We start from the raw sequence: 22678 nt of genomic DNA on the forward strand, positions 1-22678 counted from the left end.
TTTCAACTGTACTAGACAGATGGCAGAAAGCGTTTATGTCGTTGTGTGGGCAAGCGGTTTTTTCATGTCAACGTTTTGAACAGTGTGGATAGGTCTTTGTCATTCAACAGCATCACCTTCAGTCTATCCTGGTGGTATTTGAGTCATATATACATGGCCAGCGCTGTTCATCCCCCACCGAAATGCTTTGACCCGGGCGGACAGTTGTTGTTCTGCGCGTTGGCTTGTTTTAGTGGAAGACGCATCAAGCAAACAAGGGTTGGCTTTATTCTGCTGGACAGACACTTGTAAGGATCAATATGTGTATTGATTATTGGTGTTATTGTTATAGCTACAATATGTAGTTAATGCTATAAATGTTAGTTACGAAGTGCATTCAGGTTTCATAGTACACCATTGTAGCAGGTATAGCTTAGCCTAAAACATGGGAAGGAATGGTAACAGAAGACATATTATAATACAAACAAAAACATTCAGATTTTAATATATTATATAACACCATGAATATGGAATCCTGTCAGCTCTGTTTATGACATTTTGGTGACATAAAATGTATAACTTTATCACAGCAGAAACTTGAATCAGTGATGCTATTTTACCAAGAGACTCAACTAGCGACTCCATTACTTTGCACTTGCGCAAGGACGAATCAGGCAGAAATCAATGGAAAATTGAAAAAGTTGAGTGTCTTGAATCTTCTATCGACTACTTTCCATTCCATGTCCACTTTCATAAGTGATATAAACAACAAAGTAAATCATGAAAGAACACGTTTATGTTGGCCTGTTCAACGTGAATTGTTCAATAGCATAACCAGTTTGCTGCGTCTTTTATTGGAAACATGTTGTTGTGATCATGTTAAGCCTGTCTGTCTTAGGGCTGGCTAAGGCTACCGCACATTCATGAATGTTAACCTGCACATATTGTGTAGACTTGTGCTGGATTTATGGCATTTTAAGAGCTTTTTTAATAGTTCCTTTTTTCTATTTTACTTCAGGAATGATGTTGAACCCCTGCTCGGATGAAACCTCTCTCCTGAATGAAACAATTGATCAGTCACGCTCACCCATCCTCAGCTACAGGTACTCCTGGCTGGCTGAATTTGTGCTGTGTAGCCTATTTTAAGCCAATGCAAACACAACACTATTGAGGATATGTAGTTTATTCAAATGGTGTTTATAGTGTATGTACCTTAGGCTACCTAGGTTTTATTTTGTATCTAGACTTAACTACTAGACATTTCCACGTGAACACAGAACACGTGGGCGGACGAAGAGAGAGCAGTAGGAGTAGCAGTGTTATCTGTGGTGATCCATGTTTCCGTCAGTGCCAAGAAGTCGAGGGACTGGAGGGAGGCATAGGCTGAGATGAACTCTGCCTTGTTGGCCGCAGATCGGCAGTTCCAGAGGCTACCGGAGACCTGGAACTCCACGTCAACCGATGGAGCAATGGAATACAACACAGTATCATCTGCACACAAATTCATATTTTTTTTTACAGCATTACCAATGTTATTTATATAGATTGTAAAGAGTAGTGGGCTGAGTATCGAACCTTGGGGCACCCCTTTATGTAACTTAAGGAACTCAGATTTCACTCCATCTACCTTGGTGGCCTGAGTTCTGTCATTGAGATAATTTTGAAATCATCGGCAAGCATCAGTAGCTAACCCTCGGACAGTTTATTCAACAGAATAACATAGTCTACATTATCAAATACTTTTGACAAGTCTATAAACATGGCAGCACAATTCTTTATTTTTTAAGATGTTTGCAATATAATTTACAACAAGCATGGTAGCCGTAGTGGTGCTATGTTTAGGTCTGAATCCGGATTGGTTAACATGAAGAATACCATTTACAGATAAAATAACGTACCTGTTTGTTGACCAATGATTCTAGTATTTCCGCAAGACAAGGGAGTCTGGAAATGGGTTGCCTATCAAGATTACTACTATCCCCGCACAACATCTGCTTTCCACACTTTTAGAATATTTCCTGATACTTAAGTGAAATTTAAAAAATTGGTGTTACTGAGCCAGCAATGAGGAGCGCTGCATACTTAAGCAAAGACAGGTCCAAATTGTCAGCCCCTAATGAATTCTTGGTGTCAATAGCTAATAAGGCACCAATGACTGTTTCTGTTGCCAAAAAGAAAAACACTGACTACCATTTCCCAAGTCACGTGAGTTTGCCTGATCAGCCATCAACGCAACTTGAGTCTGTATGTGGGAAGAACAGTGAACTGACTGGCCAAGAACTGTATCACCACCATTTATTTTTAATAGGAAACCAGCTGAGATAAAATGCTGCTTTAAAAACGTCACAAAACTTACAATTTTCAGTTATGATGCAGGAGTCTAAAACTACTTGTTTAGGCAGGGAAGAAGAGGAATTACTCAGATTCAGTGAACTAATGGTTTTCCAGAATTTAGAGGGATCACTAACAGTCTGTCATAGCGTCTAGGCCTGTTTAGCCCGATGCGGTGCACATATTTCTCAATGGCCTAAAAAGCCGCCAATCAGCTAACGAACCAGTTTATCTAGCCTTGTCCCAGGCTTGATTACTTATCAAGAGGAGGTATGAGAGTACAGGAGAGTACCATGGATTAGTTCATTTTTTAAACTTATGGGGACGGTTAGTCAGGTTAAGTTCAATGAGGAGTTTGCTATATGTTTTACATTAATACGAGTGGGTTTCATTATCAGCCGAGTCAAGTTGAACTCAAGACAGATATTCTTAAACTGATTTGATGTGTAAGCCAATCAAGATTTATATCTCCTAACACAACCATTTCAGGTACTAGAAAGCGGCTTTAATTACGCATCTATCAAGTGAGAAATGTGCTGTCTTGTGTGCCAGTCTAGTGATGGTTCTGTAATGCTGCTGCACATTTCATGGAAAAGTTAGCAAATAATAGATACATTTTATACACTTACTCATTATATACTTCTGCCAGGTAAGCCTTCTTTGCAGTTAACATTTAATCGAGAAGGTTTTGGGGGAAAGTATTTCTGTCAACCCACAAGACGGTTATCACATCAACTGGCTAAACACGGAGTGATAAACAAACGTGCACCACACAGACAGACGGGCTGGTATTAATGGGCAGGTATTGTGTTCCAATTGGCTTTTAGTCCCGCATCTGGTTAGCCAATAGTGGCTAACCAGATGTGGGATCATGTCAATGTTTATTTGATTAGATAGTAGCTGGGAGATTTGTTTATGACCGTTTGCGGTGGAACACGTGAAAATTGTATGCACTTTAAGAATTGTTTAGCGAGCTACTCATAGGTGGCCTGCGAGCTACTGTTGGAGACCCCTGGTCTAAGCCCTCTGTGAGATTTGAAAACAGCAGTATCCATGGTGACACAAGAGTCAATAGAACTGGATGAGCAAGCCACAATAGGTTTCTTGATTGGATTCAAAGTTGCAGAGCTAATAGTAGAATTCAGGTAAATGTGCACAAGACTACTATAGACAATACCTCTGTGCTTATGAGCACATGTAGCAAAACGATAGCTTGAGATCAATAGCTTGGCTCCCGAGTGGCGCAGTGGTCTAAGCCACTGCATCTCAGTGATAGAGGCGTCACTACAGACCCTGATTTGACCCTGGGCTGTATCACAACATCACAACTGGCCTTTGTTGGTCAATTTCTTCAACAGATGATCAGGTCTATATAATTATTATAATTATTATAATTTGATTTACCTAGTTAAATTACTGATTTGCCTAGTTAAATAAAGGTTAAATAAATAAATATAAAACTATTAATAACATAGGTGGAGCTGATAGTGGGTTCTTTATAGGAGCTAACAGAGCTATCAATGGAAATTAAATTAACAGGCACAGAATTACAATTTACAATACATCTGTCAACATGGGAAGGTGTGGCAGAATGATATCGCTGCAATTTAATGGGAGTAAATACCTTTGAGGAGCTTGATTTGATCAGTAATTGCCTCAGCGCTGCCTTGTAGTGTTTGGACACTATCCAGGCACCCAAATGATTAGGGAGCCACCCTTCCTCCTTATAGAGCATCCTCTCCTTCCAAAAGGTGTCAAAGTTGTCTAACAGTTACCCAAAGAGCTGCAGTTGTTACTTAGCTAGTTGTGAATTGCTAGTAGAATGCTAAAACTTTCACTATCTCGACCCAGCGAGGGAACAGGGCCAGAAACGTTTTATGATAGGACCCAATCACTTCTTCAAAATCCTGTTTCAGCCATTCCGAGCTACCATTCCTAATGTCATTAAATGGCTTCCCACCGCTAAGGATGCCCCAATTGCCAAAAGCCGCTGCTATCGACTTCCATGGCGAGTGATGTGCCTCCAAGGCTCGTTGACAGGGTCAAGAATATGAACATCCCCTAAGTGATCCAGAAGCATCCTACTAACTCCATTTTCTAGGGAAGGGGTAGACCCCTTTGGGGAGGGATCACTGCATAGCCCTGGCCAATCGGTTATGGAGAGACACTCTCATCAGGTCAGATCGGCATCCAGCTTCTGGAGCAGAAGAGAAAGAGAAAATAGGTGGACGTGGATTCCCCAGTAGCTTGTGTAAGTTTGCTAAGAGTAGCCACTTCGCCGCTGTAGTCCTCTGCTAGCAAACATTTGCTACATTGAAAGTTCACATTGTCCTGGAATAGAGCAAAAATAAACACAGCTTCCTTGTCAGCGATTGGGTGCAGAGATGTAGCGGAGTCAGGCGCAGGACACAGGTTTTGAGCAACATAACGGAGTTTACTCAAAAAGTCAAGCAAAAATTCCAAATAGGAACATACATACACACTAGCACATACAACAACCACTTAAGACACCAACAATCATGGACAGAACAGAAATGTATGCCAGAGGGTTAAATAAGGAACATGATATGGGAATTGAAACCAGGTGTGTGTAATAGAGACAAAACAAAACAAAACTGGAACATGGATCGGTGGTGACTAGAAAGCCGGTGACGTCAACCGCCGAACACCACCCGAACAAGGAGAAGGGCCGACTTCGGCAGAAGTCGTGACTTTCCTGCAACGTTGAAACCGTTCATTTGCGACTTCCATTTGAAACTACAGGCTAGCTAGGGTAACAGTGCTTTGTCTCTGTTCTTGACCGGAATTTACTAAAGGTTTGCTATAAGCTACAGTTGGTTCGCAAATACAGCCCGCACCCCGCCTCCCGAAACAAGCACAGCTCATGAAATAGCAAAAACACAAAGCAACACATCACACGCCAAACACAGAGAAAGTGGAGGACTTGCTCACGGTATGGATCCTGCTTGCACATATACTGTACAGTACTATACGAGCAGGACATGACCAATTCGCAAGTTGGGGCTGTAGAAGCAAACTGTAAAATGCGGGGCAGTGAGCCAAAAAACTGGTCGACAATTAAGGAGAGACAGGTAGCAAGAGGATTTGCATACCAACGAGCATGAAACTGTGTGTTCATATGATACCTGAGTGAGTCAACAAAATCAATGGGTGCCCATGAGGGAAAAGCAGTCAAGTCGAATGGCTAGCACCAGTTATCAAATTTAACTATTGCCAATTAGCAAAGTAAGCTAACAGCAGAATGCTAACACCTGGCTAGCACCAGTAAGCAAAATTAGCTAATGTAAGTTAGCATTCTGCTGTTAGCTAAGTTTTCTATCAGAACTTTACAGTTCAAACTCCCTTTCTCTAATATGGAACAATAGCTTAGTTCTTGACTTGTTTTCTTTCACGAACACACACTTGTTGGTTTGGTATGTAGTGATGTTACGTTTGATACCAGAGCTCCGAGGCATGTGTCAAATCGCTAAGCAGCTAACTTCGAAGCAGTGTAACTACGTATGTATCACTTTATCAGAAGTACGTCATCAATGATGTCCGAAGATATGTTTGATCATGTGCTTTTTCTACCTGTTTGTTGCAAAAAGCAAGATCCCACTGATTCTGCCGTGGTTCTGGTGCTTTCTTCAATTCCAAGCTGCTTTCAAACATCAACCTTTACTGCACAATGTACAGTTGTGGCCAAAAGTTTTGAAAATGACACAAATATTAATTTCCACAAAGTTTGCTGCTTCAGTGTCTTTAGATATTTTTGTCAGATGTTACTATGGAATACTGAATAATTATAAGCATTTCTGTATAATTACAAGCATTTCAAGTGTCAAAGGCTTTTATTGACAATTACATGAAGTTGATGCAAAGAGTCAATATTTGCAGTGTTGACCATTCTCTTTTAAGACCTCTGCAATCCGCCCTGGCATGCTATCAATTAACTTCTGGGCCACATCCTGATGGCAGCCCATTCTTGCATAATCAATGCTTGGAGTTTGTCAGAATTTGTGAGGTTTTGTTTGTCCACCCGCCTCTTAAGGATTGACCACAAGTTCTCAATGGGATTAAGGTCTGAGGAGTTTCCTGACCATGGACCCAAAATATTTATGTTTTAGTTATCACTTTTGCCTTATGGCAAGGTGCTCTATCATGCTGGAAAAGGCATTGTTCGTCACCAAACTGTTCCTGTATGGTTGGGAGAAGTTGCTCTCCTGGATGGTTGGGAGAAGTTGCTCTCGGGAGAATGTGTTGGTACCATTCTTAATTCATGGCTGTGTTCTTAGGCAAAATTGTGAGTGAGCCCACCCCGTTGGCTAAGAAGCAACCCCACACATGAATGGTCTCAAGATGCTTTTACTGTTGGCATGACACAGGACTGATGGTAGCACTCACCTTGTCTTCTCTGAACAAGGTTTTTTCTCCAGATGCACCAAACAATCGGAAAGGTGTTGATGTTTTTCATGGAGAGAAGTGGCTTCTTTGCTACCCTTCTTGACACCAGGCCATCCTCCAAAAGTCTTTGCATCACTGTGCGTGCAGATGCACTCACACCTGCCTGCTGCCATTCCTGAGCAAGCTCTGTACTGGTGGTGCCCCGATCGCGCAGCTGAATCAACTTTAGGAGACGGCTGTTTTTCCTAAGTTTTGTTCCCCGTGTCAGCATTATTGTCGTCATGTCGTTTTGTTCCCACCATCCAGACGCTGTTCTTGTTTTGTTTGATGTCCGTTTTCCATTAAATGTTCACTCCCTGTACTTGCTTCTCGTCTCCAGCGTCGGTCCTTACAGAATGGTGACACCACTATTTGAAGCATCAGGGAGTTTTTTGTTTTTGGCGGTGATGTCGGGTCCGGGTGCCGCCGCCGATAGAACCGGGGGTGCCTCAGCTAGCTCGTCAGGCTTCCACGCCTTAGCTGGCTCGAGAGGTTTCCTTGCCTCGATTAGCTCGGTCAGGCTTCTACGCCTCAGCCGGCTCATCAGGCTCCCAAACTTTTGTTTATCCCATGTGTAACTCTGTGTTGTTTTTTTGTTGCACTGCTTTGCTTTATCTTGTTCAGGTTGCAGTTGAACTTGCTCTCAACTGGCCTACCTGGTTAAATAAAGGTTAAATATATATATTTATATATCATTCAAATAATGGAGTTTGATACACCTGGTACTAGATTGAAAAGAAACTGCTACATAGTGATTTTCGTAAATTATCTTTATGACAAAAAAATATGCTCAGTCATTTGTCTCTGCATTAACTAACATATTCCTCTCAATTGTGCATTTTTTGCTTAACTCGTTATGACGTTATAACTACTTACATTTGCTTCCCCCGTAATGTTTTGTCAGCCATCTTTGCTGAAGATAGTCACCAGGGACGGGTGGCTCGCGTCAAATTCGTCATTGGAACCACTCGATATGATTGGTCATATAGGGGAACCAAATGCATAATGAGTGCTCTAACTCCCCCTTGTGGTGGTCTTGAGTAATGAAGCCGTGTTGTAAGCTCACAACTTTTAAAGGAGGAACCACTGTAGGCTTGACGAAACGAAAACAAACTGGCAACAGACAAACACAGGAACACAGGTATAAATACAAGGAGGTAATGGGGAAAATGGGTGACACCTGGAGACAATCACAAAGAGAGGTGAAACAGATCAGGGTATGACAATAATTAATTGAGTGAAACTGTTAAAAGACAATAGTTTACAGCATATTGAGTATATTAGGCTATTGTTATCATTAGCCTTAGCATAGGATTAACATCAACATATGTACAAATTCACCTTTCAGCAGGACAATAACCTAAAAACACAGGGACAAATATAACCTGGATGGCATTGAATGTTCCTGAGTGGCCTAGTTACTGTTTTGACTTAAATCGAAATCTATGGCAAGACTTGAAAATGGCTGTTTAACAACCAACTTGATGGAGCTTGAACAATTTTTTAAAGAATTATGTGCCAAATCTAGGTGTGCAAAGCTCTTAGAGACTTACCCAGGAAGATTCACAGCTGTACTCGCTGCCAAAGGCGATTCTAACATGCATCATCAGGGGTGTGAATACTTGTGTAAATGAGATATTTCTGTATTTCATTTTTGATACATCTTCAAAAATGTTAATAAACATGTTTTCACTTTCACATTATGGGGTATTATATGTGGATTGTGTGAAAAAGAAACCAATCTATTTAATCTATTTTTAATTCAGTCTGTAACACAACAAAATGTGGAATATGTGAAGGGGTATGACTACTTTCTGAAGGCACTGTAATGGTGGTAATTGCTGTGTGATCAGAACTGTCTAAAGTCTAAAATAGACTTCATCAGACCTAACAAAAGTAGTGGTATGTGTGTGTAAAAAACAACAACCTGAGAAGCCAAGCATGTTAGTTAATATGGCTTGACGTCATGATATATAGGCCTAAGGCTGAGATAATAAGAATAAATTCAACCAAATCATTGTTTCCATCACAAAACTGGAGAGCAGCATCTGTCCAGTGAAGTCCACAAAACATATTGCATGTAACAAACAGTTACATGACCTACAGCATGTTCAAGCAAGTTAATATTTCCGACATTTTCGGATGACGAAACTATTGACTTACAACCACGGAGAGTTACCTTGCAAAGAAAACAGGAGCTGCCTCCACTAATCCAACACCATTTAAACTTCAACATCATCTAATCACCTAATACAGTGACAATGAAAGATACCAACAACTATTTAGTCCAATCAACGTAAGCTAAATATGATGTGGCTGTCCATGGTACTAATTTCTGTGTGTGTGTGTGTGTGTGTGTGTGTGTGTGTGTGTGTGTGTGTGTGTGTGTGTGTGTGTGTGTGTGTGTGTGTGTGTGTGTGTGTGTGTGTGTGTGTGTGTGTGTGTGTGTGTGTGTGTGTGTGTAAGAAGAAAAAAGCATGTTGACTTGTACTTGTAAAGAAATGCTAGCAATGCCATCCTCTTTCATGTTGTCTAGAGAGTCTATGACTCTGTCATGTAGTTTTTGTTGTTCTAGGCTACTTACCCATGGATGGACGCTTCTACCTCTCTGTGAAGGATGCCATGGCTGTCCTTAGTTTGAAGATGTAATGCAGAGACAGGTGTTTTCTCCATCTCCTTAGCTATCATACACTAATTCCACTGATTTCAAAACTCGGTCCTCCAGAAAGTGGAGAACAACACTACAGTTTTAGTACGTGATATCTTTTTTTTAAAGCAGCGTTAGATATGATTACCTACTAAACATGCTGACCAGCTCAAATAGACAGAAGCGTGCTACATCGCAGACCAATCCGAACTCATCTCTCGGCATGTCCAGCCCACTCATTATGTCAGCCAATCATGGCTAGTGGGAAGGTTGCTGACTTTTTCTGTGGCTAAACCAACTAGGCTCCTAATTTAACAATTGTATTTGTATCTACAGAGTATTTACAAGTTTGTTATAAAGGCACAAGAAAGTTCACATGTTCCAGAAGGCATTTCTGCCAACAAACACATTCTGATTAGAATTTTTTCCTGTGAAGTAGCGCGACATACGCCTAGTTTCCTGAAACGGGTCACAAATGCTTGCTCACTAGCCTAACTTCCCTTCATGGCAACGATGCAACAGGCCTACTACATCTAGCTACATGTTGAACTTCCATCCTCTCAGGCCAGAGGCACAATGTATACATTTATTAGAATCACCATTATAATCATTGGCCAGTATGGAGAATTAAGTAAAACCACAAGTCCAAATCCCTATCTCCATCCATGGCTTATTTTACCTAGCTAGCTAGGTAGCCACCAGAGCACAACAGCACAACGAGATGCAAAAATTCAATATTTATCTGTCAATGAGGTTTGGATTCTGGTGAAGTGATTTGTGTGAAGCCAAATCCAAACTGGCTTCCCTTAACACTTTTTTTTTTGGTGCGCCAGGACCATTCACAGCTGAACACACACAGTTTAGCTTAATGCTGATTGGCTATTATTTAATATTTTTTATCAAGGGTGGTCAAATGCTCGCTCACTTCTCTTGTATTCAATACTATGGGCGGCAACAATGTCATGCTCTTTTTGACCAGACAGCATCTGATAGTTGGGCTACCCATACTGAGACAGAGGGACGCGGTTTCATTCGCTCTGATGCTTTTTCCAGTGAGATACATTCAGCCTCTTGTAAATTGTATGAAACACAGACAGATGAAAGATCAATTATTTTGTATGTTTTTTCTTTTTTCTTGGTAAATCTTTGGGAGAGGCCTGGCTTTCCTTGGCACCCATGAACAACCGTCTCAGACAGATAGCCTTCCATCTGAACATTGATACATCCATGAAATTAGCCTCCCATGCAACAAAGTTGAACAAAATGCCACAGTTTTCTTATTTAGACATCATTCCTCTCAATGTATACTGGTAGAGTTATTCTGATACCCACACACACACACAAAAACTATCTTCTAACACACATACACTCCATCCCACACCCACACACCTGTCAGTTGATCTGAACAGCCAGTGAAAGACCCCTGGGGCTTTTAAACTGTCATCCTTCAGCGGATGAGCAGCTACACTTTCTCTCTTTCTGCCACTCCAACCGTAGCCCTTAGGGAGTGTGTGTGTAAAGGGGGGGGGGGTAGAGATGAGTTAAGATCGGATAATACTCCAGGATAAGCCTCCACACACACACACACACTGGTGATGTTCATAGGAGTCTTCCCTCAATAGGTTGCTAGAGAGGAGGAGAATCGACTAACTACCCCACTGGCACCCTGTTCTGCCCCCTTATCAGGTCACTGTGACAGGGAGACACAGAGATACAGTGCCTTCGGAAAGTATTCAGACCCTTTGACTTTTTCCACACTTTGTGACGTTAGAGCCTTATTCTAAAATTGATTAAATCGTTTTTTCCCCTCATCAACCTACACACAATAACCCACAATAACCCATAACGAGAAAGTAAAAACTGATTTTTAGAAATGTTTGCCAATTTATATTACATTTACATAAGTATTCAGACCCTTTACTCAGTATTTTGTTAATGCACCTTTGGCATGATTACAGCCTCGAGTCTTCTTGGGTATGATGCTACAAGCTTGGCACACCTGTATTTGCGGAGTTTCTCCCATTCTTCTCTGCAGATCCTCTCAAACTCTGTCAGGTTGAATGGGGAGTATTGCTGCAAAGCTATGTTCAGGTGTCTCTCTGTACTTTGTTCCGTTCATCTTTGCCTCGATCCTGACTAATCTCCCAGTCCCTGCCGCTGAAAAACATCCCCACAGCATGATGCTGCCTCCAGCATGCTTCACCGTAGGTATGGTGCCAGGTTACCTCCAGACGTGACGCTTGGCATTCAGGCCAAAGAGTTCAATCTTGCTTTCATCAGACCAGAGAATCTTGTTTCTCATGGTCTGAGAGTTTTTAGGTGCCTTTTGGCAAACTACAAGCTGGCTGTCATGTACCTTTTACTGAGGAGTGGTTTCCGCCTGGCCACTCTACCATAAAAGCCTTATTGGTGGAGGGCTGCAGAGATGGTTGTCCTTCTGGAACAGGCCTGGGCAACTTCAGTCCTCGGGGGGCTGATTGGTGTCACACGTTTGCCCCAGCTAACACACCTGACTCCAATATTCAACTAATCATGATCTTCAGTTAAAAATGCAATTAGTTTAAATCAGGTGTCTGTGATAGGGATAGGGGGAAAGTGTGACACCAATCAGGCCCCAGAGGACTGGAATTGCTCAGGCCTGTAATCAGGAAGGTTCTCCTATCTCCACAGAGGAACTCTAGAGCTCTGTCACAGTGACCATCGTGTTCTTGGTCACCTTTCTGACCAAAGCCCATCTCCCCTGTTTGCTCAGTTTCTTGGTGGTTCCAAACTTCTTCTTTTATGAATGATAGAGGCCACTGTGTTCTTGGGGACCTTCAATGCTGTTTTGGTACCCTTCCCCAGATCTGTGCCTCAACACAATCCTGTCTCGAAGCTCTACGGACAATTTCTTCGACCTCATTGCTTAGTTTTTGCTCTGACATGCACTGTTAACTGTCGGAACTTATATAGACAGGTGTGTACCTTTCCAAATCATGTCAAATCTATTGAATTTACCACAGGTGACTAAAATCAAGTTGTAGAAACATCTGTGTGTGAAGATTTTGATTGTATGACTGGATTTGCCTTTTTTTTCCATTTTTAATTGCAACTGAGCTCAATTTATAGCAAAGGGTCTGAATACGTATGTAAATAAGGTATTTCTTAAATAAGGTATATGTTATATATATATATTTTATATATATTATATATATGTTATACTTACAAAAAATTCTAAACACCTGTTTTTGCTTTGTCATTATGGGGTATTGTGTGTAGATTGCTGAGGATTTTTAAAATGTATTTAATCTGTTTTAGAATAAGGCAGATAAATACAGAGGCATTAGCTATATGGAAACACACAAACACACACACACACACACACACTGGTGCTGTTCATCTGCCACACACACACACACACACACACACAATTTCACACTGGAATATTCATACACAAACTTAGACCCACACACACTTTATGCTTTGTGTCAGTATCTTACAAGCAATAATTCAAAATTGTGTAGAGAGGACACCATTCAAGGGAGGGAGTGAGGAATTGAAAATATAGATAGAATAAAAAATAAAGGGTTACAGAGTGCTGGGGGAGCCTCCCGCTGTGCTATTAGGGGCAGAGACATCTCTCCTTCTGTCTGTCCATTTCTCTTCTCTCTCTCTCTCTCTCTCTCTCTCTCTCTCTCTCTCTCTCTCTCCCCCCATCCATTTCTCTCTCTCTCTCTCTCTCTCTCTCCCCCCCATCCATTTCTCTCTACAATGATCTGTTTCAACTGAGTGGTTTTCTAATGATCTCCAATAGAGAGCAGATACTCTCTCACACACACGGGGGTGCACACACACACACACACACACACACGCCACTCTATCTCAGTATCCTTAGGAATAATTGGGAGATAGGGTTCAGTCACTCGTACTGTACCCCAGCACCTAGCTATCATTACTGGGACTGCTGGATTCAGAGATTGTGTGCGTGTGGACGTATTTCACTATTTTTGCATAACAATAATGCAATTTATTTATGGTAACATTGCACATATTGTAACATTATAGTCCCTTGACATACATGACTTAACTACTTTGCATAATGCTCAGTTTACCCACTCTACTAAGAAATCATACTTTTTTTATATTAAAGCTACATTATGTAATACTGTGTCCAATTGATTTGGTTGTAATGTTTTTGAAAAGTGTCATTACACAACTTTTTTTTGCTGATGGCCGATCCTGTTTGGAAACTTTCATAATATATCAATCCTTTTGGGACACATCACCAATTAACATTGGCTGCAGTATTCCTGGCAGCCTCATTCTCTTGTTTGTATAAGAACTGTAGCTGTGGCTCCACTGGGAATCCCAGCCTAGGAATGGCTGAAGCCCCGAAGTGAAAATGAGAACCTGCTCCGAGGTTAAAGGGATAGGCATCCCGCTAGCGGAACAACTTCCGGTGAAACTGGAGGGCGAGTAATTCAAATAAATAATCATAAATATTATGGATTTTAAACATTTAGGTGGAAAGCTTAAATTCTTGTTAATCTAACTGCACTGTCCGATTTACAGTAGCTATTACAGCGAAAACATGCCATGCGATTGTTTGAGGATGGCATCATCAAAATATTTTTCCACCGGCACATGTTTCATTCATACATTCACATATGAAGATGAAATATTCACTTACTTTTTGAAAATCTTTTGATTTGTCATCCAAGGGGTCCCAGCTATAACATGTAGTGTTGTTTTGTTGGATAAAATCCTTCTTTATATCTCAAAAAGTCAGTTTAGTTGGCGTCATCGATTTGAGTAATCCACTCGTTCAACGTGCAGAGAAAGGAATCCGAGAATCTGCCCCTAAACTTTGTTTCAACAAGTCAAAATACGTTTCTATTTACTCCTTAGATACCCTCAAATGTAATAAAACTATAATATTTCTTACGGAAAGAAGTATGTTCAATAGGAAACCGATTTTAGCAAGTTTGTCCTGTCTTCATGGCACCCGCAAACGTTTTTGAAGTAACAAGCCTGAAACCTTGAACATAGACTGCTGACACCCTGTGGAAGCCATAGGAATTACATCCAGGGAGCTAATTTTCAATATGACCCTATACTTGCCATTCTAAGAGGATGGTCTCTCAACAACAACATTCTGTTTGATTTTTCTTTGGATTTTCTCCTGCCATATCTATTGTGTTATATTCTCCTACATTATTTCAACATTTCTACAAACTTCAAAATGTTTTATTTCCAATGCTACCAATTATATGCATATCCTGGCTTCAGGGCCTGAGCAACAGGCAGTTTACTTTCGGCACGTCATTCAGGCAGAAATTGAGAAAAAGGGGCCTAGCCCTAAGAAGTTTTAAATGCCAGTGTTTCGGTCTACTGGCCTCACTCAAGCAACTAACTGCCAGACTGTCGGAGTTCGGTAGACCCAAACATTGGCATTTCAAATGAAGAAAGTGAAACTGTACAGGAAAGAAGTGTGTGCTGTAACTCCTTGGTTTTAAAGTCATAAAGAAAATGTCCACTAGCAGAATTGTCTAGAGAGCTACAGGCTCTAGAAAGTAGCATCACTCTGTCATACTCGTACTTTACAGGTTTTACTACTTGACATGCAGGCCACGTACATTCTACACTTAACATCCCTGCCTCTGCCCTGCGACTACACTCCTCAAAAGAGAAACTATTGATAAGAATTAAGAAATGAACAGATTATACATTTTCGACCTCCAGAACATATATTCTAAAATTCATGCATTTTGAGATTTCTGACTGAGGCAACTTCTGCCTTAACCGTCCCTTGGAGTCCCAGTGCAGTCAAATCATTGCTTTCCTGTGTTTTGTATCATATTGTACAATAGCTGATGAAACAAACACTGTTATAGTTAGATTTTATTAAATCAGTGTTATTAACTGATAGTTGCTGGTTGAAAATAAAATCTACACAGGACCTTCTAATCAGAAGGTTTGCATGGACGGGAGTTTTGGCTCGCCTGATGACATCACCAGGCGGTTAATTGTGTAAGAGACCAATAACAAAGAGTTCCAAACCTCTGCCAATAACAGCTAGTTTTCAGTTTGCACCTCTCCACTCAGACTACTCCCAGCCAGTCCTAGCAAAATTGTTTGAGAAATAGTTTTTAGCTAAAAAGCTTTTATCAATTTAAATATAAATTATTACAGTAAAGTACCTAATTGTTGCCCAGAATGTATTATATATTGATATGAAAATGGCTGCATTGGGCCTTTAACAAGGTCCAACTGTGACAAAGCAAACCATTTTTCCCCCCTCTAACACAAATTGGACAGCTGAGGCTTGCATCACACTGAGCTGCAACACACGCACACACACACGCACAAACACACACACACAGGCACACAAAACCTGTCAGCCAAGGGTGCTTAGATTGTCACCTTTGGTTTCATCTAGTTGAGGTTTGAACTAGCTGACGAGACACATTGAGAGGCCTGCAAACATTAGTATTGATTTAGGTGAAAATTACGTACAATTGTCCGACAAGAACTGAGTTGCAAAAATATTGAATCAAACATGAGTGCATGTTTGCATGGTACATGCTTGAGTGCATGCGTGTGCATGTTTTTGTTTCAGTTAGTTGTTTGCATTTCTGTTAGAGAGAGAGAGTGTGTGTGCGTGTACGTGTGCGTGCGCGTGCGTGCGTGCGTGCGTGCGCGAGAGTACATGTATAAGTGTGTTTCTGCGAATGCGGACGTGTGTGTGTCTAGTCCTTAGGTATTTAGTCATTTTATCAGGATATAAAAATAATATTACCAGACGAAGGGACATTATAAAAATAAAAATAAAACTTACATTTTTGACACGATATCCGGTCTGATGAAGGGTGTCTATGGCTAATGACTGTCCAGTAATACTTTACTGTAGGTGTCCTTATGTATGCATTCATAACGCCTTTAGAACAGTTACAGTTGAAGTCGGAAGTTTACATACACTTAGGTTGGAGTCATTAAAACTCGTCACTCCACAAATTTCTTGTAAACAAACTATAGTCTTGGCAAGTCGGTTAGGACATCTACTTTGTGCATGACACAAGTAATCTTTCCAACAATTGTTTACATACATATTATTTCACTTATAATTCACTGTATCACAATTCCAGTGGGTCAGAAGATTACATACACTAAGTTGACTGTGCCTTTAAACAGATTGGGGCGGCAGGGTAGCCTAGTGGTTAGAGCGTTGGACTCGTAACCGGAAGGTTGCAAGTTCAAACCCCCGAGCTGACAAGGTACAAATCTGTCGTTCTGCCCCTGAACAGGAAGCTAGGCCATCATTGAAAATAAGAATTTGTTCTTAACTGACTTGCCTAGTTAAATAAAGGTAAAAATAATATAAAAAAGATTGTAAAATTATGTCATGGTTTTAGAAGCTTCTTTTTGACGTAATTTGATTCAATTGTAGGTGTGCCTGTGCATGTATTTCAAGGCCTACCTTCAAACTCATTGCCTCTTTGGTTGACATCATGGGAAAATCAAAAGAAATCAGCCAAGTCCCCAGAAAAAAATTTGTAGACATCCACAAGTATGGTTCACTCTTGGGAGCAATTTCTAAATGCCTGAAGGTACCTCGTTCATCTGTACAAACAATAGTACGCAAGTATAAACACCATGGTACCACGCAGCCGTCATACCGCTCAGGAAGTAGACGCGTTCTGTCTCCTAGAGAGGAACGTACTTTGATGCAAAAAGTGAAAATCAATCCCAGAACAACAGAAAATGACCTTGTGAAGATGCTGGAGGAAACCGGTACAAAAGTATCTATATCCACAGTAAATCGAGTCCTACAGTGGGGCAAAAAAGTATTTAGTCAGCCACCAATTGTGCAAGTTCTCCCACTTCAAAAGATGAGAGAGGCCTGTAATTTTCATCATAGTTACACTTCAACTATGACAGACAAAATGAGAAGAAATCAATCCAGAAAATCACATTGTAGGATTTTTAATGAATTTATTTGCAAATTATGGTGGAAAATAAGTATTTGGTCAATAACAAGCAAGCAAGATTTCTGGCTCTCACAGACTTGTAACTTCTTCTTTAAGAGGCTCCTCTGTCCTCCATTTGTTACCTGTATTAATGGTACCTATTTGAACTTGTTATCAGTATAAAATACACCTGTCCACAACCTCAAACAGTCACACTCCAAAGTCCACTATGGCCAAGACCAAAGAGCTGTCAAAGGACACCAGAAACAAAATTGTAGACCTGCACCAGGCTGGGAAGACTGAATCTGCAATAGGTAAGCAGCTTGGTTTGAAGAAATCAACTGTGGGAGCAAATATTAGGAAATTAAAGACATACAAGACCACTGATAATCTCCCTCGATCTGGGGCTCCACGCAAGATCTCACCCCGTGGGGTCAAAATGATCACAAGATCGGTGAGCAAAAATCCCAGAACCACACGGGGGGACCTAGTGAATGACCTGCAGAGAGCTGGGATCAAATGAACAAAGCCTACCATCACTAACACACTACGCCGCCAGGGACTCAAATCCTGCAGTGCCAGACGTGTCACCCTGCTTAAACCAGTACATGTCCAGGCCCGTCTGAAGTTTGCTAGAGAGCATTTGGATGATCCAGAAGAAGATTGGGAGAATGTCATATGGTCAGATGAAACCAAAATCAAACCTTTTGGTAAAAACTCAACTCGTCGTGTTTGGAGGACAAAGAATGCTGAGTTGCATCCAAATAACACCATACCTACTGTGAAGCATGGGGGTGGAAATATCATGCTTTGGGGCTGTTTTTCTGCAAAGGGACCAGGACGACTGATCCGTGTAAAGGAAAGAATGAATGGGGCCATGTATCGTGAGATTTTGAGTGAAAACCTCCTTCCATCAGCAAGGGCATTGAAGATGAAACATGGCTGGGTCTTTCAGCATGACAATGATCCCAAACACACCGCCCGGGCAATGAAGGAGTGGAGGTCCTGGAGTGGCCTAGCCAGTCTCCAGATCTCAACCACATAGAAAATCTTTGGAGGGAGTTGAAAGTCCATGTTGCCCAGCAACAGCCCCAAAACATCACTGCTCTAGAGGAGATCTGCATGGAGGGAATGGGCCAAAATACCAGCAACAGTGTGTGAATACCTTGTGAAGTCTTACAGAAAACGTTTGACCTCTGTCATTGCCAACAAAGGGTATATAACAAAGTATTGAGAAACTTTTGTTATTGACCAAATACTTATTTTCCACCATAATTTGCAAATAAATTCATTAAAAATCCTACAATGTGATTTTCTGGATATTTTTCTCTCATTTTGTCTGTCATAGTTGAAGTGTACCTATGATGAAAATTACAGGCCTCTCTCATCTTTTTAAGTGGGAGAACTTGCAGAATTGGTGGCTGACTAAATACTTGTTTGCCCCAATGTATTCAGTCAACACTTATCTCAAGAATATAATGGATATAATATTTGAACAAGTAATTCGTTATGGATCCATAACTAAATAAACATCAGCATTTTGAAAGAGAATTTTTATCATTATTTTATTAACGAAAGCATTAAGATGCTGATGAGGAAATACAGTACTGTACAGTATATGGTCTTACATTTGGGTAATATAAGCCAACTGCATTTGTTTATTAGGCTACTGTGCAGTCTGACAAGTAAACATAGCATACTGTAGTAAACATGGGAAAGTGTCTAATTCCTTACATAAGGCAGGAGCAGGCCATGTCCAGACTTTCTCGGTGACCTCTAGTACTCGTTAACTCTGTCTTTAATGCTTTTTCAGGTTACATCATTCATGGACAGAAACTTCTGAGACACAGTATTAATGAACCCGGAGTTTCACTAATGAGGAGTGACTCTCCGCCAAAACCGCCTGGCTCTGGAACAATGCATTAGCTGTCGCCTGCATCTCTGCCCTCAAAGAATGTTTCTCTTCTGATGGTCTGCCTTCAATGACTCGATCTCGGTCTTTAAAGTTTGAATCTCACCCATGAGCACCTTCATCAGATGAGCAGAATGTTACCGCCCTGAGCCACCATCGATTACAGTGGCCTATGATAGAAACGGTAGATCAATTAAGAATTAAAAGTGACTCAAACACACAAATGCTGCGTGCACATTTTAAGAATGTAGCTTAACTTCTTGGTGAAGGGGGGCAGTATTTTCACATCCGGATGAAATGCATGCCCAAATTCAACTGCCTGCTACTCACCCATAGAAGATAAGATATGCATATTAGTAGATTTGGATAGAAAACACTCTGAAGTTTCTAAAACTGTTTGAATCATGTCTGTGAGAATAACAGAACTTATTTAGCAGGCGAAACCCAGAGGATAAACCATTCAGATTTTTTTTTTTGAGGTCACTCTCTTTTCAATGGGGTTTCATTGGGAATCCAGATTTCTAAGGGACCTTCTTGCAGTTCCTACCACTTCCACTGAATGTCAACAGTCTTTAGAGATTGGTTGAGGTTGTTCCTTTGTGTAATGAAGAAGTACGGCCATCTTGAAGTGTACTGTTAGATAGAGGCAAGTGACCAGAAAGCTAGCTACAGATTGTTTTCCTCCTGTATTGAACACAGATCATCCCGTCTTCAATTTTATTGATTATTTACGTTAAAAAATACCTAAAGTTTTATTACAAAAGTAGTTTGAAATGTTTTGGCAAAGTTTACAGACAACTTTTGAGATATTTTGTAGTCACGTTGAGCAAGTTGGAACCGGTGTTTTTCTGGATCAAACGCGCCAAATAAATGGACATTTTGGATATATAGCGACAGAATTAATCAAACAAAAGGACCATTTGTGATGGTTCTGGGACATATTGGAGTGCCAACAACAGAAGCTCATCAAAGGTAAGGACTGATTTAAATGTTTATTTCTGCGTTTTGTGTCGCGCCTGCAGGGTTGAAATATGTTTTCTCTCTTTGTTTACAGAGGTGCTACTCTCAGCCTTTCCGAAAAGCCTTTTTGAAATCTGACATGTTGGCTGGATTCACAACACGTGTAGCTTTAACTTGGTATCTTACATGTGTGATTTCATTAAAGTTTGATTTTTATAGTAATTTATTTATATTGGGCTGGCTTTTGGCCTGGTGGGACACTAGCGTCCCACATATCCCAGAGAGGTTAATACAAAACTCTAAGACAAATGTCAAAAAGAATAACACATTCTGTAGATTTTTTTTCTCAAAATGCCTTATCACACTGTCGACCTCATTATAGAGTCACAGGGTCAGGAAGTTAGAGGAGGCCAGCATCCCGGAGTCACCTCTTCACTGTTGACGTTGAGACTGTTTTTTATGGGTACTATTTAATGAAGCTGCCAGTGGAGGACACTTGAGGTGTCTGTTTCTCAAACTAGACGCTCTAATATACTTGTCCTCTTGCTCAGTTGTGCACCGGGGCCTCCCACTCCTCTTTCTATTCTGATTAGAGCCAGTTTGCGCTGTTCTGTGAAGGAAGTAGTACACAGCGTTGCACGAGATCTTCCGTTTCTTGGCAATTTCTTACATGGAATAGCCTTCATTTCTTAGAATAAGAATAGACTGACGAGTTTCAGAAGAAAGTTCTTTGTTTCTGAACATTTTGAGCCTGTAATCGAACCCACAAATGCTGATGCTCCAGATACTCAACTAGTCTAAAGAGGGACAGTTTTATTGCTTCTTTAATCAAGAGTTTGTTGTCAGTACGTCAGCTGTGCTAACATAATTGCAAAAGTTTTTTGTTTTTTTTGCCTTTTTAAAATTATAAACTTGGATTAGCTAACACAACGTGTCATTGGAATACAGGAGTGATGGTTGCTGATAATGGGCCTCTTTACCTATGGGCCTGTATGCCTATGTAGATATTCCATAAACAATGTGCCGTTTCCAGCTACAATAGTCATTTACAACATTAACAATGTCTACACTGTATTTCTGATCCATTTGATGTTATTTTAATTGACAAAAAATGTGCTTTTCTTTCAAAAACAAGGACATTTTTAAGTGACCCCAAACTTTTTAACGGTAGTGTATATCGTAACTCCTTCAAAAGCATTCCAGCATTCCAAAAAAAAAGCATTCCAGGTGAAGCTGGTTGAGAGAATGCCAAGAGTGTTCAAAGCTGTCATCAAGGAAAAGTGTGTCTATTTTGATTTGTTTAACACTTTTTGGTTACTACATGATTCCATATGTGTTATTTAATGTCTTCACTATTATTCTACAATGTAGTAAATAGTAAAAGTAAAGAAATGTTTCCCTTGGCTGTAAACCTTTATGTTAAGCATCCACCATTTTGTTTACAACCTTGTGTGTGTGTGTTAGCAATACACTCTAAGGCTATGGACTGATGAACACACCTCCATGTCTGTGAGTGTGGCACTAAACCCGGTACCCATTTTACACTTACCTGAGTCTTGCTTCTTTTTTGTAGTGCTGCCACATTCCATCAACATGGCGGGAAGTATTCTCCTCACCAAAGAGCTCAACACTGGAAATCGACACAATGTTGCAATTGCAACATCAACTACGCAATTACCTAACTAACTACCCTAACTACCTTTTTTTATGTAGTGGTTGTTATTGCTGTAGCCTATACATTTTCATTTTTTCACAGCTGTCACTAATCCTGATGTGTCCAAGAAACATTGATTTTGTTGTAAATTTCTATTTACTTACATTTCATTTGAACATGTTTGTGCTTTTTGAGCAAATTGTTGTTATTATAATGTATCTTTTTATATCTGGACGTGGTCCAATTTGTACAACTCAGAGCAGTTTATTGTCTCGTTGTCAAAATGTGCTATAAGCACATTCATACATTTTTTTTATAATACCTCAAATTAATGTCACTTTACTTAAGGTGTCTGTGCGCACTGTGCATATGACATGGTTTTGACGCCTAGGATTTCAATCAATGTAATAATGTGGTTGGTGACATAGAGGTTGGTAAATTAAATAACACCCTGTTATAAAATATTGTATCTAGACTTGTGTAGAATGTAATAACATATGACAAAAGTTGTCATGCAGACTATGTAATAGCAGTCGTTAATAATGGTTGATATTAGAGCATATGACAACAGGACAAACAGTCATCTATAACACAAATGTTAACTAGTTTTATAACATCATATGGGGTTACTCATAACTAGTTATAAACAACTTATGACAAGTTTTACAATGTGTCATGTAGCTGTTTTAAAGCAGTTATGAGTGCATGCATAAGGACACCTACAATAAAGTATGACCGATTGTCCTTGTATGTCTGGAGCATAAGAAACTCATTTCATATTAAGTGAATCTGTTTATCAGCATTAG

At 40.3% G+C, this 22678-nt stretch overlaps 1 long non-coding RNA gene across 1 annotated transcript; it reads left to right on the forward strand.

Moving 5' to 3' along the window:
- The first annotated feature begins 203 nt into the window (after nt 1-203).
- LOC115112785 (uncharacterized) lies at nt 204-22606 on the forward strand. The gene is made up of 3 exons (XR_003861016.2): nt 204-287; nt 998-1082; nt 21792-22606. It is a non-coding gene; the product is annotated as an uncharacterized LOC115112785 (long non-coding RNA).
- The last annotated feature ends 72 nt before the right edge of the window (nt 22607-22678 follow it).

Source organism: Oncorhynchus nerka, linkage group LG28, assembly GCF_034236695.1.
Source record: "Oncorhynchus nerka isolate Pitt River linkage group LG28, Oner_Uvic_2.0, whole genome shotgun sequence".
In the NCBI taxonomy this organism is placed as follows: domain Eukaryota; kingdom Metazoa; phylum Chordata; class Actinopteri; order Salmoniformes; family Salmonidae; genus Oncorhynchus; species Oncorhynchus nerka.